The following is a 14,273-nucleotide window of genomic DNA, read 5'->3' on the forward strand; positions in this document are numbered from 1 at the left end:
AGAAAGTTCCCGTCCCGGTTTAAACCATGTGTTAATGTGCCGAATTTGAATATAAAAGCCAGCTCGGCTGTTTCTCTTTGAAGAACGGTGCGAAAGTTCTTTTTCAGTAACACACATACCTTTAGGTCATTAATAGAATGCCCCAATTCATTAAAATGTTGACTAACTGGTTTGTGGATCTGGAGCGTTTTGATGTCTGTTTTGTGCCCATTAACCCTTTGTCTAAGGGAGTTAAAAGTCTGTCCAATATACAAAGCATCTGGGCATTGTTGGCACATGATGGCATATTTGATGTTAGTAGAGGAGCATGAGAAAGTGCCCGTAATTCTGTGAGTAACCTGGTTAGGTCCAGTGATGGTATTTCCAGAGAAGATATGTGGACAAAGCTGGCAGCGGGCTTTGTTGCAAGGAAAGGTTCCAGGACTGGTATTCCTGGGGTATAGACTGTGGCTGTTAGTGAGGATCCTCATGAGGTCGGGAGGTTGTCTGTAGGAGAGAACAGGCATGTCAGCCAGGGCCTTCTGGAGTGTGGCATCCTGATTAAGGATAGGTTGTAGGTCTTTAATAATTCGTTACAGTGGTCTGAGTTGGGGGCTGTAAGTGATGACCAGTGGTGTTCTGTTCTTTGCTTTTTTGGGCCGATCTTGGAGTAGCTGGTCTCTGGGTATTCATCTGGCCCCGTCGATTTGTTTTTTTTACTTCTCCCAGTGGGTAATTCTGGTTTATGAATATTTCGTAAAGATCTTGTAGTTTTTGGTCTCTGTCAGTTGGATCAGAGCAAATGCGATTGTATCTAACAGCTTGACTGTAAACAATGGATCTAGTCATGTGTGCAGGATGGAAGCTAGAAGGGTGTAGGTAAGTATAGCGATCAGTAGGTTTTCGGTACAGTGTGGTACTGATCAGGCCATCCTTGATTAAAGTGCTACTTGACTGCTTTTTGTTTTGACAGTGTATAGACTAGCATGGCTTCCTCTCTGATACTAAACAAGGCCTTCAAAACCAGGATCCTGTCTCTGGTGGTGACTGCTGGGGAGTGATACTATGGGGGCATTGGCCATGTGACCACCCGCCATGTGACACTTCCCCACAACACCCATAGCCCAGGAGAGGCCCATCCCTAGCAAAGTGCAAGGCCCAAGACAAATCCCTGCTCCACCCCTGCCCCTGCTGTCTTCCATCAAGCCATAGCAACAGGGAGAGGGAACCGTTCTTCAGGGCCTATTGAAAAGAGGAGACAGGTGGGGTGACCCGTGGGGGGCACAAGGGATCATGTGCTCCCAAATGCTGGGAGGGGCACTAGCCAGCTGGAATCAGCCATTCATCAGTGAGGTGTCTGTTGTCAGCGATGGCAAAGGAAGGAACAAGAAGCCAAGGAACAGAGCATGCTGTGTGTTGAGTTCAAGGAGAAAGAAAATAAAACACTGAACAACCTTCTGTTGCTGCTAGAGACAACAGCCCTGAAGGTGATACAGGACTCACTGCAAATTGGAGGAAAGTTGCTACATTGAAGATATTGAAACAAAGAAAGCCACTCACCAGGTGCAGTGCCCCTGGCCCCTCAATGCTTTTAGAAGAACTTCTGCCAGGGGAGATGCTGTTTCCCACACGCTAAATCTGCCATAGGGCTTATTTGTACTACTCCGTGAACTGAAAGTAAATTACTGGCCTGAAGGGCTGCACTTCTCATCTTCATTCAAAAAAGGCTCTGTTAGCTAGAAAGACCAGGACAGCCCAAGAGCTGCTATTGTAACGCACACACCTATGTGTGGTTCACTGTTCCATGCAGTGGTATGACTTGACACAAACCTGACTTTTAGCTCAAGCTGTAGAAGCACCTGCACTATGCTTCAAAGGTCCCAGGTTCAAGCCTAACTGTAGGCAATTACCCTGTCATAAACCAGCAGGTTTTGGAGGCAGTGTTTGATACAACAATGACATGAGCACTCACTTCATTACAACTCTTCCCTGCTGTTTACCTCAATGCCCCTTCCCAGCGCTATCAAAAAGAGGCTGCAAACCACCCTTGCTTGGGTTTCTCCTCCCCAGCTCCTCAGACCACATGAGTCCTGTTTGACTTCCTTCTCCGTCTGAGGCTTTTTGTCAGAATCAATATCAACCTCATGGTCTTCCCACTAAAATCTTTACAAAGCTCCAATCCTGATTATGGCCCTAATTCAGGAAAAAAAAAATTAAATGCTTTGCAGGCACACAAGTAACCATCCTGAAATCAGATCCTTAAAGTCAGGTATGTGTCTAGTTACATTGGGGCCCATGTGTCTGTTCATTTACCTCAGGATGTGTCTTCTCTATGCAGAAGATCAGCCTGGCCAGGGTTGATCTTCTGGAGTTTGATTTTGCACGCCTGGTGGGGACACACAAAATTGAACTATCTGGGGTAGTCCGTCGACCTCTGTACTCCTCAATATTGCAAGGAGTAAGAGAAGTCAACAGAAATTTCTCCCATTGACCTCCCTCTATGAAGACGGCCAGGTAAGTCGACTGCAGATAAATTGATTCTAGCTATTCAATTGCTACACCTACAATTCTGTATATACATGTGACTTTAATGTCTAGTGTAGACCTAGCCTAGGACTTCTCAACTCATCTGCTAGGAGTTATAGCCTCACAGCACTCCTGGATATCACATCTCCATTTTTCAGACAGAATAACACAGAGACAGACATTAAGTGGTTTCACCACAGCCACACATCAGTCTGATTCTTGACTGCACTGTGCCTTACTCAGTCATTTACACCTGATTTTAACACCGAGTCTTTCCTCTGGCTTTACCCGTGGAGAAGTGACTCCACAAAGTACAAGGCATGAAGTGTTTTAAAAGCTATTATCCATCTGCAGGCACCCTCCAGGAATCCATGGAGAAACAGCTGTAAAACATTTTTTTCTTCAAAGCTACTATAAAAATCAGTCACCATTTCCCCACAAGATCTTCTCTCAAAGCAAGGCCTGATTTTTCCAACCTTCATCTTACTGACCACAACAGTGAAAATTTTCACACTTAAATTTTCTACCAGTCTGAGACAGACTACCACCCTTACCAGTATTTCTCATTTAAAAGTAGAGTTTGACTTGCAAACTGGTAGGATATTTCTAACTGGAAGACACTGTGCAAGTAACCCCATTATTTCAAGATCCCACTATTTAATACTGACCTCTGACAGTCCTCATTGGCCCAGAACAGGCATACCATGACTGCTGCTAACCATACTGAATATGAAGTTTGCTGGTGCTTTTTTGTGCCAGTACTTGCTGATCCTGAGTGCCGGCACCTTGGCAGCCCAAGCTGCGGGATTGGCTGGGGATGGGGGCGGGGCAGGTACTGGCTCCTCATTTGTTTACAAAAAGGCCCTGGTGTTTGCAATGTTATTATAGCCATGTTTCTCCCAGGTTACGCAAGACACAACGGAGGTAAGGTAATAACTTTTACTGGACCAACTGCTGTTGGTGGAAGGGACAAGCTTTCAAACGTCACAAAGCTCTTCTTCAGGTCTGGGATAGGAAACCAGAGTGTCTCAATATATTTTGTAATATTAAAGTGTTACTTAATATGGTCAGACTATATTATCTCTATGGTTCCTTCCAATCTTAAAAACTGTGATTATTTCACAATTATCTCGCTCTCCTTCACTGTTTGGCTCCACCTTTTGTCTTTCCTCACATGTTTGGATCAGTGTTTCTCAAAAGATGTTCTGTGGAAGCCCAGGGTTCTGCAGAGTGAAAATAAGGGTTCTGCAACATTCCTCTGAAGCGCCTGCCCTGTTGCTACTGAAACAGTAGAAGTACATTTAATTGGTTTAATGGCCAGTAGGGTGGCGGGAGGGATCCGGCCATTAAACCAACTGAATTTAGTTCCATTATTTCAGTGGTGGCAGAGCAGGGAGCTGCAGATAGCCCCTCACGTGCCCCACTATCCGAGCAGCCACACCCCTCTAGTGGGCATGGCTCAGCTCACCCCGGCCAATGGAACACCTCCACACCAGCCTTCCTTCTGCCTGGCACATGTGGCCACCCAGCATGGGCTCCCCAGCCAGCACTACAGATGGGTTAGTCCCAGGGGCCAGTCTGGGGCTTAGGCAGGTTAATTTTGGTGATGGGGGCGCAGGTTTGGGGTTGAGAGGGGTTAAGCCTGGGGATGGGGTGTTGGGTTTGCAGGACGGGGGCGTAAAACTTGGGGATGGGGTGGGGTCGGTTTGGGGGCTGAGGCCTGAGGCAGGTAAAGCCTGGAGATGGGGGGTGGGTTTGGGGACCAAGGAGGAGTAGAGTCTGGGAATGGGGTTCTGCAAAATTCTTTCAAGTTTAAAAGGACTCCATGGCCAAATAAAACTGGGAAACATTGGTTTAGATTGTAAGCTCCTTGGAGCAGGAACAATCTCAATTATAAACAGGCCTGTGGATAGGCAGGCAAAGGGGCCCCTTTGAATTGCCCTGGCAGTGCTGCTGTGCATGGCCTTGGGGCGGGGTAAGCACTGCAGTCAGGGCAGTGCTGAGGGCCAAAAGCCCTAGGTCCAGCCTCTTTTGCCATTGGCCCCACCCCTCCCAGGGCACAGAGCTGGCTCCCCTCCCTCCTTGCCGTGGAGCCTGCAGCATCTCTTTGTGGTGCTGCTTATAAATGTATAAGAGTTTTCCCTAACTGGGACCTGCCATGGCTGGGCCATAGGCAGCCAGAACCAGAATCAGAATCAGCAGTCAAGAGTCAGGAGTCAAGAGTCAGCTGGGACAGGACATCAGGGGCATCTGAAGTAGCAATTGTGAATCAGAGTCAGACTGAGTCAGGATACTACAGGGTCTGAGGCAGGAGACAGGCAAGAACCAGATGACACTGACTGGAGCCCTGTTGTTCAGAGCTTCCTGTCCTGCTGCTGCTTAAGTAGATCAGCAGGCCAACCAGCAAGTCTGGGACTCCATCCGTCAGGCTGCAAGGGTGGAGCCTCACAGAAGGCAGGGCTTCCTGGATCCTAGATAAGATAGTGTCAACAGGCTGTCAGATGGAGGACTGAAGTGTGCTTGCACCTCTGGGCCTGGGCTCAAGACCTATGAGTTATGACAGGGTCCCCAGACTCTACCTCTGTAAAATAATAATAATAATACTTGGTGGGAGTGGCTGAATCTGGCCCTGCCCCTCAGTTGCACTGACGAGGGCAACGTTTGCAAGAAATATTGTCCAAAACAGCAGCAATTAAGAGCGCTTACCAAAGCAAATTGTGTCCTATCAAGAGTCATTTAGAGTTAATTTATTTGTAATACATCTTTCCAGCATCCTTATTAGTAGCTACAATAATTGGGCCATTTTTCATGTAACCCATCTGTTTGCTTGCATGCCTTGCACATTGTATAGCATAGCCTTGGGGACTGTGAATGCAATCATCCTAGAAGCCATGCCATTTTGATAAGCTGCTGGTGCACAAGACCATGCTTTCATTTGAATAAATGATATGCAAAAAGACAGCTAACCCTCATTAAACAGATGTCAACGTATACCAGGCCATTCCCCCAGCAAAGAGAGAACACAGATGGCTATTCAAGTTTGATGTTTCTCTGTAATAGTTACTTTTCTTATTAAGCTATTCTGCTTCAACTTTCCATACAGCTACCATATATTCCAATTTTTCACAGACCAGGCTTTGGCTTTCATTGCCAGGGAACTGAAATGCCCAGGGAGAGAAGGGGTTGAAGTACAATACCCACAGAGAGGGGAGTTGAGTGGTGGGAAGATCAGAACTTTGAGGTCAACTGTATCCTGACCTTGCTCCAGCCTGTGCACTCAGGAGAGCAAGCTGGGTCCAGATGTCATTTCCAAATCTGGGTAGCACAGTCCGATGCTGACTGATGTTTGTAGATTGTCCTCTGCAGTCATAAGATGCCTCTTCCTGAACACCCTGGATCCAGCATTTTAATTATACTGATGGAGAGGATTTTCTCAAAGGGAGAAACTGTACCCTGGGCTTTTAATAAAGCTGGAGGTTGAGTCTCAACTGCCAGAATGTAGCACTTCACACTCACTCTGCATAGGTGTCAATGACCACACCAAGTGCAAGAGACTGCAGAATCCAAACTGCTGGAGAGCTCCAAGGAGGAATTCAGCTTGCAAACCCCAGCACCCTATTCTGGTGGCCAGAAGGTGCCAGTTCACCCTCGGTGCTCAGTGACACAGGATCTTCAGACCCACTGGCGTCATGCTACAGCTTGTGGCTATTTCCAGACTTTGTGGAACAGTGAAAAACTTGTGCCCCCACCTGCCTAGTGCAAAGGGACACCTCCGCATGCAGGGAGAATCTGACCCTAAGGTATTCTTCGCTCATATGTAGCTGCTACTCTTTTTTCTGAAATGTGATGCGGACTCACAAAGGTATCTGCCCAGATAGCTTACCTCCCCAGGTGGAGAGAGAGTTAGAAGTTCATACATGAGCTATTCTAAGACAGCTCTGTAATTAAGAGCAACTTGCCTCAGCCCTGTAATTCAGTGACTGTTCTCTGCCAACCTGCCTGGGCCACCTCCCCGCCACACTCAATATCGCAGCATGAAACTGGCACAAGCCCTGCTTAAATTACTATGCTCAGTGTGTTGCTCTGCTTCCTCCCTTCCGTTTCCTCCTTTTAAGATTAATGCCGGTGCAGTGATGCGTAAGATATGTCACTTTGGCCAGTGACAGATCGTAATGCCATGGTCTTGCCAACCACTTCTTAACCAATCAGGCCTGCCTGATGAGTGGAGGGCGGGGAGGTGGATATTCTTTTCCATATTTTTATTCAGCCTTGGTTTCTACAGTGCATGAGGTGCTGTGCAAACTAAAAGGAAAGCACCATCCCTGCCCTGAGGAGCACATAATGTATGTCAGTGAGATGGACGCAGGACTGAGAATCATGATGTTCTTGATTCGCATCTTGGCCCTGCCCCGATCCCCTGTGTGGCCTTAGGCAAGTGTTCTCCCCATTTGTCTCCTGTAACTGGAGTGCTCTCAGCTTGTATATATGTAAATAATTAGCTAATCAACAAGGCACCAGTATGTGGCACTCAAGCAGGGTCTTCTCTGCTCCACTGGGTTCCAGCCCAGGGCCCAATGACACAATAATTCAACATATTTGATCTAGGGGGTGAGCACTGCTACAGCTGCTCCTTTGGCCTTTGCCTATCCCAGCTTCCATTCCTCAGCTGGTGCCACTGGTTTGCTTCCGAGCTTCCCCTGGGAGTCCTCTCTGCTTGTGGTCTGGAGGGACTTCCTCTGTCAAATGGGGTTCTTCACTGAGATCCTGCTCAGCTGAAGGGCCTGTGTTGGCTTGATGGTGGTGCCTGGTCCCAGCCAGTTAGTCCAGAGCTGCATTCACAACTGCTCTTCTACTCAGTCTGCCTACAGTGTGCTGACCTGCTCCCTTTTCTGCTCTGTCTCCACTCTGAGCATGGCCACCTGGGATGGCTGAGTGTGGTTTCTGGACCAAGAGCTGCTCCTTAACCCTTTCTTCACCAGCATGTGGCTTGTATTCCCCCTCACAGACACAGGATGCAACACATTTTTTCAGTAATGGCTGTGGATCCGTGGGGGTAAAGAACAGAATGCGTGGCAGGGAAATCAGACTGCGGTGTGCCTTCCCACCCTGAAATGGGTACTGGTGGGAGAGTAGGAGAACAGGGCCATGTTTGGTCTCCTGCTTCTGCTTGAGGAAAGTCCTTCTTTCTTCATCCTCAGCAGGACCCATCATGCATGCAATCGATGTGGTTGATCTTGCTGACACCGCACAGCTGAGTTGCAATAGGTATCTCTGGGGCTGCCTGCAAAGCCATTTTGGGATTCGCGTGCAACCCTCACAGTTTGATGTGTCAGTACAGATTGGTGAGATCTGTGCAACTGCTGGTGGAGCTGGAGCGGTCAGTAATGGTTGCAGCACTCCCAGTCAGCATGAGGCAGCTGGCACTCTTCTCCAAGCGGAACTGGAATGTGCAAACATCCAACTATAATTTCAGCCTGTCCTCCTGAGTGGGCATGCAGCAGCCAGGAGCTGGGGGGAGCCTTATGGGAATCTCCTCTGGACCAACCTCCTTCCAGGATAAACACACTGCTCTGGGCGTGCTACATTCTCCTCCATAATAATAACAGCTTTGGTCATAACATGGACATCCCTTCCTAACCAGCTGCAGATCAATCACATGGCAGTAACCATAATAAACATGGTGGTTGACTCTTACTGACCTGCAGATAGGGGTTCCGGCGCTGCTCCATTCTCGCCTGAATCTGTCTCTTCAGGCTGGTCCCTTGGTCCGTCTCCAAACATGTTCATGGAATATGTGCCCGGAACATGCACCATACCTTCTGCTGGGCAGACTAATTTGGTCCTTCAAGCTCTGTGATATGGTCCTGCCACCAAGATTCCATCACAGTCCCATTCACTATCACCTGCCTCCCCATCCTCTTGCCTCACAATAAGATTCTCTGGTTGTAGAAGGATAACTTGTGGGATGGAGGGTTTGGTGTGAGATCAGGCACTACCAAACACCCTGTAAAGTTCAGGGGCCAGAGGCCTGGGTTGGGCACATTACTAGTCCCTGGTCCTACATTATATGGTCTTCAGATATTTGATCTGCTCCTTGCAATGCACGGCTGTCCAATGGCTCCCTGCTGTGCCAGCCTCTGCGAGGTACTCTTGTAAAACTGAGTATTCCAAGAAGCCCTGTGAAAGTCTTACTCATGGGTATACTCCCGCCTGATTTTAAGTATCACTCTGGTATGGGTCTCCAGCCAGCTAGCATCACTGGAAAGTCTGGGGAGGGTGTAGCCACAGCCTCAGTCTTTTATGGGAGCACAAAGACTCTCAAGAGAATGAAAAATGAATGCATGAAAAAAAAGGAACTTGGATATAATGTGGCTGCTTTTATCTTTAGAATTATTAGCTTATGAAACAGGAATTGACTTTTTTGTTCAAAACAAAGCAAAAGGGCAAAAGGTCCCTTCCAGTTCTGTGAGACAGGCTGCCTACAGCTTTCAAATATTCAAATAGTTCCTCAGAACTAAATATATTTGAAACCTGACTGTTCAGATGAATCTAGAGATGTGAACCAGGTCAGCACTGCAATATTTGGAATATTTAAAAAGGAAAGGATTCTGAAGCATAGAAAGATTTTGATAGGAGAAACTGTATTTGAGTAAGTGCAGCTAGTACTGAGGATTCTGGCTGTTGAGAGATTTTTGAGCATTAATAAGATTTGAAATTCAAGTAGCATGTCATTTATGTCCTGCACACTCAGGAGCAATCGTCTGCTAGTCACAGAAAAGTTTATTATTATTATTGTTATTATTTTTATTAATTTAAGCACCAATGACACGTTATAACCTAATGCATCCTTTCCAGCTCAATCTTCTGTCATTCTAGATGGACAGATCCCAAAGTCTCTGCACGTACTCTGACACACAGAATACTACCCTGGCCCCTGAGAGCTGCACTGATTACAATTTGTTGCTGATTGTTATTATTATTAGTGCTAATACTACAGAAGAGCCCAGAGACACCAGTGAGGATGGTGGCCCTTTTATGTTAGGCGCTCTACAGACACAGGGTTGAAATCCCAACCCTAGCGAAGTTAATGATACAATTCTCATTATTTTTGATAGGACGGTCTTCCACTCCCGGCTGCCCCCAATAGCTTAGTCACCTACTTCAGTAGTTCTCACCTTTCTTTTACTCAGAGATCCCCAGACTTAAATAGACAAACCTGTGGACCCTGGGGCCAAAGCCCAAGCCCCATTACGTAGGACTGAAGCCTGAGCCCACACCCAGGTGCCCCGGGCTAAAGCCTGAGTCCAAGCCTTGATACGGGGGGCTGAAGTCTGGTCCTTGGTGGACTCCCTGAAACTTTCCTGTGCACCCCCGCAGGGCAACGGACCCCCACTTGAGAACCAGTGACTTACTGGACAGCCTGGCAAACTGGATGTTACTATGTGATCTCAGAGAAACAGAGGAGCTCCTGTGTTTCTTGCACGTCTAAGTGTGTCTGTGCATTATCGTAAACTTCCTTGACATCAGAAGAATGGTGGAGATTTTAAATTTAAAATTAATAGATGCCTCCTTGCTAGCAAGATTTACAGTTCAGAGGGAAGACTTTTGGGAAGAGAGCTTGGCAACATACAAACCTTCTAAGCCCAGACCACATCAGACTGAATGAGTAATGAAATGGTTGTTACTGTTCATGTAATTGCATATGAAGCTTTGACATTGGTGGCTGTTATACTGACCTATGCATACAGCTGTGACGCTCTGGGCACCTCTGCACCAAAAACATTAAAGAACTAGCAGGCATTCAGTGAACAACAACAGCTAATAAAGGGTTAAAGACAGTCACGAATGTGGAAAGATATATGAAAAAACATGTATAGTTTGGCCTGGTTACTGAATTCCAGTACCATGCGAATATGGTCAGGATTTAAATACCCAAAATGTTCAAGATGGCCCATGAGAGATATGACCATCGGTTACAGGATGAAATCAGGTGCAGGAAGATTTAGGCTGAATTACAGGAAAATATGACCAATGCTGAGCTGGGTTAGACTGTGTGAGAGACTCCCAAGGGAAGCAGTGGAAATCTCAACTTTTTTTTCCCTTGAAAACAAGCTGTACATACCTCTGGCCAGTAGACGATGGGGAACAATTCTGCATTGAGCTGTATGGGGTACAGTGGATGACCTAATGGTGATTCTTGCCCAGCTCTGTCTTGCAAGACTGTCACTCTCATGGCAAATCCTATTGGAAAAAGGCCACTTCTTGGAATTTCAATGGGAATTAAGTGCCTCAGCCCAGATCCACACAGGAAAGACCCTCCAATGTGGGGGGAGGATTAGTGCAAAGGGAGCGGTCCCCCCCTATGCCCAGCATTTCAAAGGGGCCTAGAGCTATGGCTGCTGCTACTTCCCCACCACCGAAGTAGCAGCAGTGGCCAGACTCTGGGATCCTTCCAAGTGCTGCAATCTGCTGCTCCGCCACTTCACACAGCTGTGTATGTTGCGGGGAGCAGGGTGACTCCAGGGACGTGGACCTGGGCCACCCTCCCACTTTGCCCCAGGGCCCGCAGTGGCTGTACAGTAAAAACATAGGTGCAAAGAGATCTTAAGCACCTGAGTTAGGTGGCAGCTGAGTAGGATGTCTGAGATCTCAATGGTGTCTGCATTCTGAATGTATATGTCAAAAGTAGGAATTTGGTGCCTAAGTCCTTTCATGGATCCAGAACTTAGGCGCTTTTGAATATCCCATGACATCTATAGGTGCATAAAGGCCTCTGAAAATCTGCAAAGACTGTGGAGGGACAGAACGAAGAAAACAATTTTATTGCTCAGGTATGTTGTAACACACAACCATAAATAAGACAGAGCAGCTGGTGCCACAGGAACGCTAAACTGCAGATGTGCCTTTGGAGCTTCTGATAGGCTATAAATCTGAAGTGAACAGATCGCTTCAAACAGAAAAGACGGTGCCCCACTTCCTATGCTAGTGACAAGTAACATCAATTAAGAGACCACAGATTTTTATTCCACCATTATTTCCTGCTGGCCTAGGTGTGTCTTGCAAGGTCTGTTTTCATGGGTTCTGTGGGTGGGGATGGTTGTGCTGTTGAATGAATAGGAAGACAGAAGCAGTTGTGTGACAAAAAAGCTGGATGTTTTGCTTTGGTGGGATCCTTCTAAAAATTATACTAATCTTTGTACTCAGCATGTTTAGGGAAGAGAAAAAAATACCTACTTTCATCACAATATGACAGCAGGCAGAATTTTTCCCTTGGCTATGCTCGTGCACACAGTCTTGAGTACGGAATACTACTGAGGGTGTTTCCATGCTGAACAGAGTCCCTGCTGCTTTCCTGTCTACTAACAAAAACAGGGGAAGCTACAGACACAGGAGCAGAGCCACCTTAGCCTCAAATCATCCAGCCTTCTTTGACAGTTCAGAGCCCTCTTGTGATCCCATCTCTCTGAGAATGCATTTCTGCAGTTATCAAAGGCTCCCTTCCCTATATACATAATCTTCCTGCAAAGCCCACCTTGCCTTTGTACGAGCAGCAGAGAGGGTTAAACAACCCGCTGCCATCCCTTCACATCAAATCCTTTTCAGGCTCTAGCATTGTTCCTAGGTCACCTTCCTCACTCCAGATACCTTCTGCTGGTGATGGAGCACAGCCCAGGAGCACTAGGAATATGACTTTTGAAGTCTGATGATATTTAAGCACATAAATACTTTTTAAAATCTGGTCCTTGAGTGCTTAGGCACCTGTCTCAGTGAAATCCTGTGTGCCTATATCACATTTTTAAATGGAACTAGATCATTTCAGACCATGATTCTACACTCCAGAAGGCACTATGTGACAGGCCTGTTCTCCCATATAGACAACCTCCTAACCTAATGAAGATTCTCACTAGCAACCACAGACTACACCACAGTAATACTAATCTTGGAACTTTTCCTTGCAACAAACCCCATTGCCAACTTTGTCCACCTATTTATTCTGGGGATACCATCACTGGACCTAACTACGCTAATTACAGGATTAGGGATTCATTCTCCTGTAGTTCAACCTATGTTATATGTGCCATCATGTGCCAGCAATGCCCCTGTACTATGTAAATTGGACAAACTGGGCAAACACTTTGCCAAAAAATGAATGGACACAGAGCAGATATTAGGAATCTCAATACACATAAGCCTGTCAGTGAGCATATCAATGGCGTGGGCCATTCTGTTAAACACCTGAGAAGATGCATCCTACAACAAAGAGACTTTAAAAGCAGATTACACAGGGAGATTTGCGAACCGGGGTTCATATGAAAATTCAACACATTAACATTTGGCATGAACAGGGACAGTAATTATCTCACGCATTACAAGAACTGTCTCCCTTCCTTTGATGTTCGTAGTTATCTCGGGGTGTAGGGAGCTCTGGATAGAGGTAATACCCTTGTTCTCTGGCAGCTGCACCCTATTCGTAGGATGGACAGAAACACTGGTCCTCATCCATCTCCTATCTCTCATGTCTGGCTCCAAGTGCCACAGCCCGGGCAACGGTCTCAGCTGGCCGGCTAAACGACGGGTGGGGGTGGTGTTAACACAGCATCACTGGGCGAATGTCTTCCATGTAGAAGTCACTGGCCAGGGTGGAGGGGCTTCAAGATAAGCTCAACGGCCATGTGTTCAGGACCAAGGCAAGCCACAAACTTACTGTGGAATTTTGGCTGTGGTCAACAGTTTGAAGAGGGATGGGCTCCATCAGGCTATCTTGCCCATGACACACCACATGATGACATCTACCACTACCCAACTCATACCGGATCAGTCGCAGCCCAGGTTAACAATGACCGTGCCCACTGTTGCACACCAGGACAGAGATGAAAAGTATGTTACTGGTGACCAGTCAAGCAGGATCCGTGGGAGAGACAACATTGTTATTGGTACTTGGAATGTATGCACATTGAGAGCAGCAGGGAAGTTGAGAGAACTGACCCATGAAATGGAAAGATACCGCTGGAACATCTTAGGTATCTGTGAACTGCATTGGAAAGGCTCTGGTGAACAATCAGTCGAAGGGGGTCATAAGTTGTACTACAGTGGAAAGGAAGATAAACATGAGCACGGTGTTGGCTTTCTAATACACAGCGACATTGTGAATACTGTCATTGGATGCCGACCAGTCTCCAACAGATTCAACACCATCCATCTGAAAGTATCCCCTTTCAACATCACCATCATTCAGGCTTATGCCCCAACAGCCGATTATGATGATAGTGAAGTAGAAGAGTTTTACAATCAGCTACAGGACGTCCTGGAGCAAACACCAAAAAAGGACATACTTATTGTACAAGGAGACTGGAATGCAAAAGTTGGAGCGGATGCATATAGTAACTGGAAAGGAACGTGTGGGCCATACTGCAACACTGAAACCAACGACAGAGGCCTTAGGCTTCTGGAGTTTGCCAGATATAACGACTTCATGCTGGCTAATACATTCGGCCCTCACAAGGCGTCCAGACGATGGACTTGGCACAGCCCCAGTGGAGACCGTCACAGTCAGATTGATTACATCTTGGTCAAGAAGTGCTTCCGAACAGGTGTTAACATTGCAAAGACACGCAGTTTTCCAGGAGCGGATGTTGGAAGTGATCGTGATCTAGTGATGATGTCATTCCGCCTACGCTTGCAGAAGATCTTAAAATCAAGGCACACAAGAATTAAGTTTGACCTTGAAAAGCTCAAAGATCCTGAGGTGGCAGAAGCCTTCCAAGTAA

Source organism: Carettochelys insculpta, chromosome 1 (genome assembly GCF_033958435.1).
Source record: "Carettochelys insculpta isolate YL-2023 chromosome 1, ASM3395843v1, whole genome shotgun sequence".
In the NCBI taxonomy this organism is placed as follows: Eukaryota; Metazoa; Chordata; order Testudines; family Carettochelyidae; genus Carettochelys; species Carettochelys insculpta.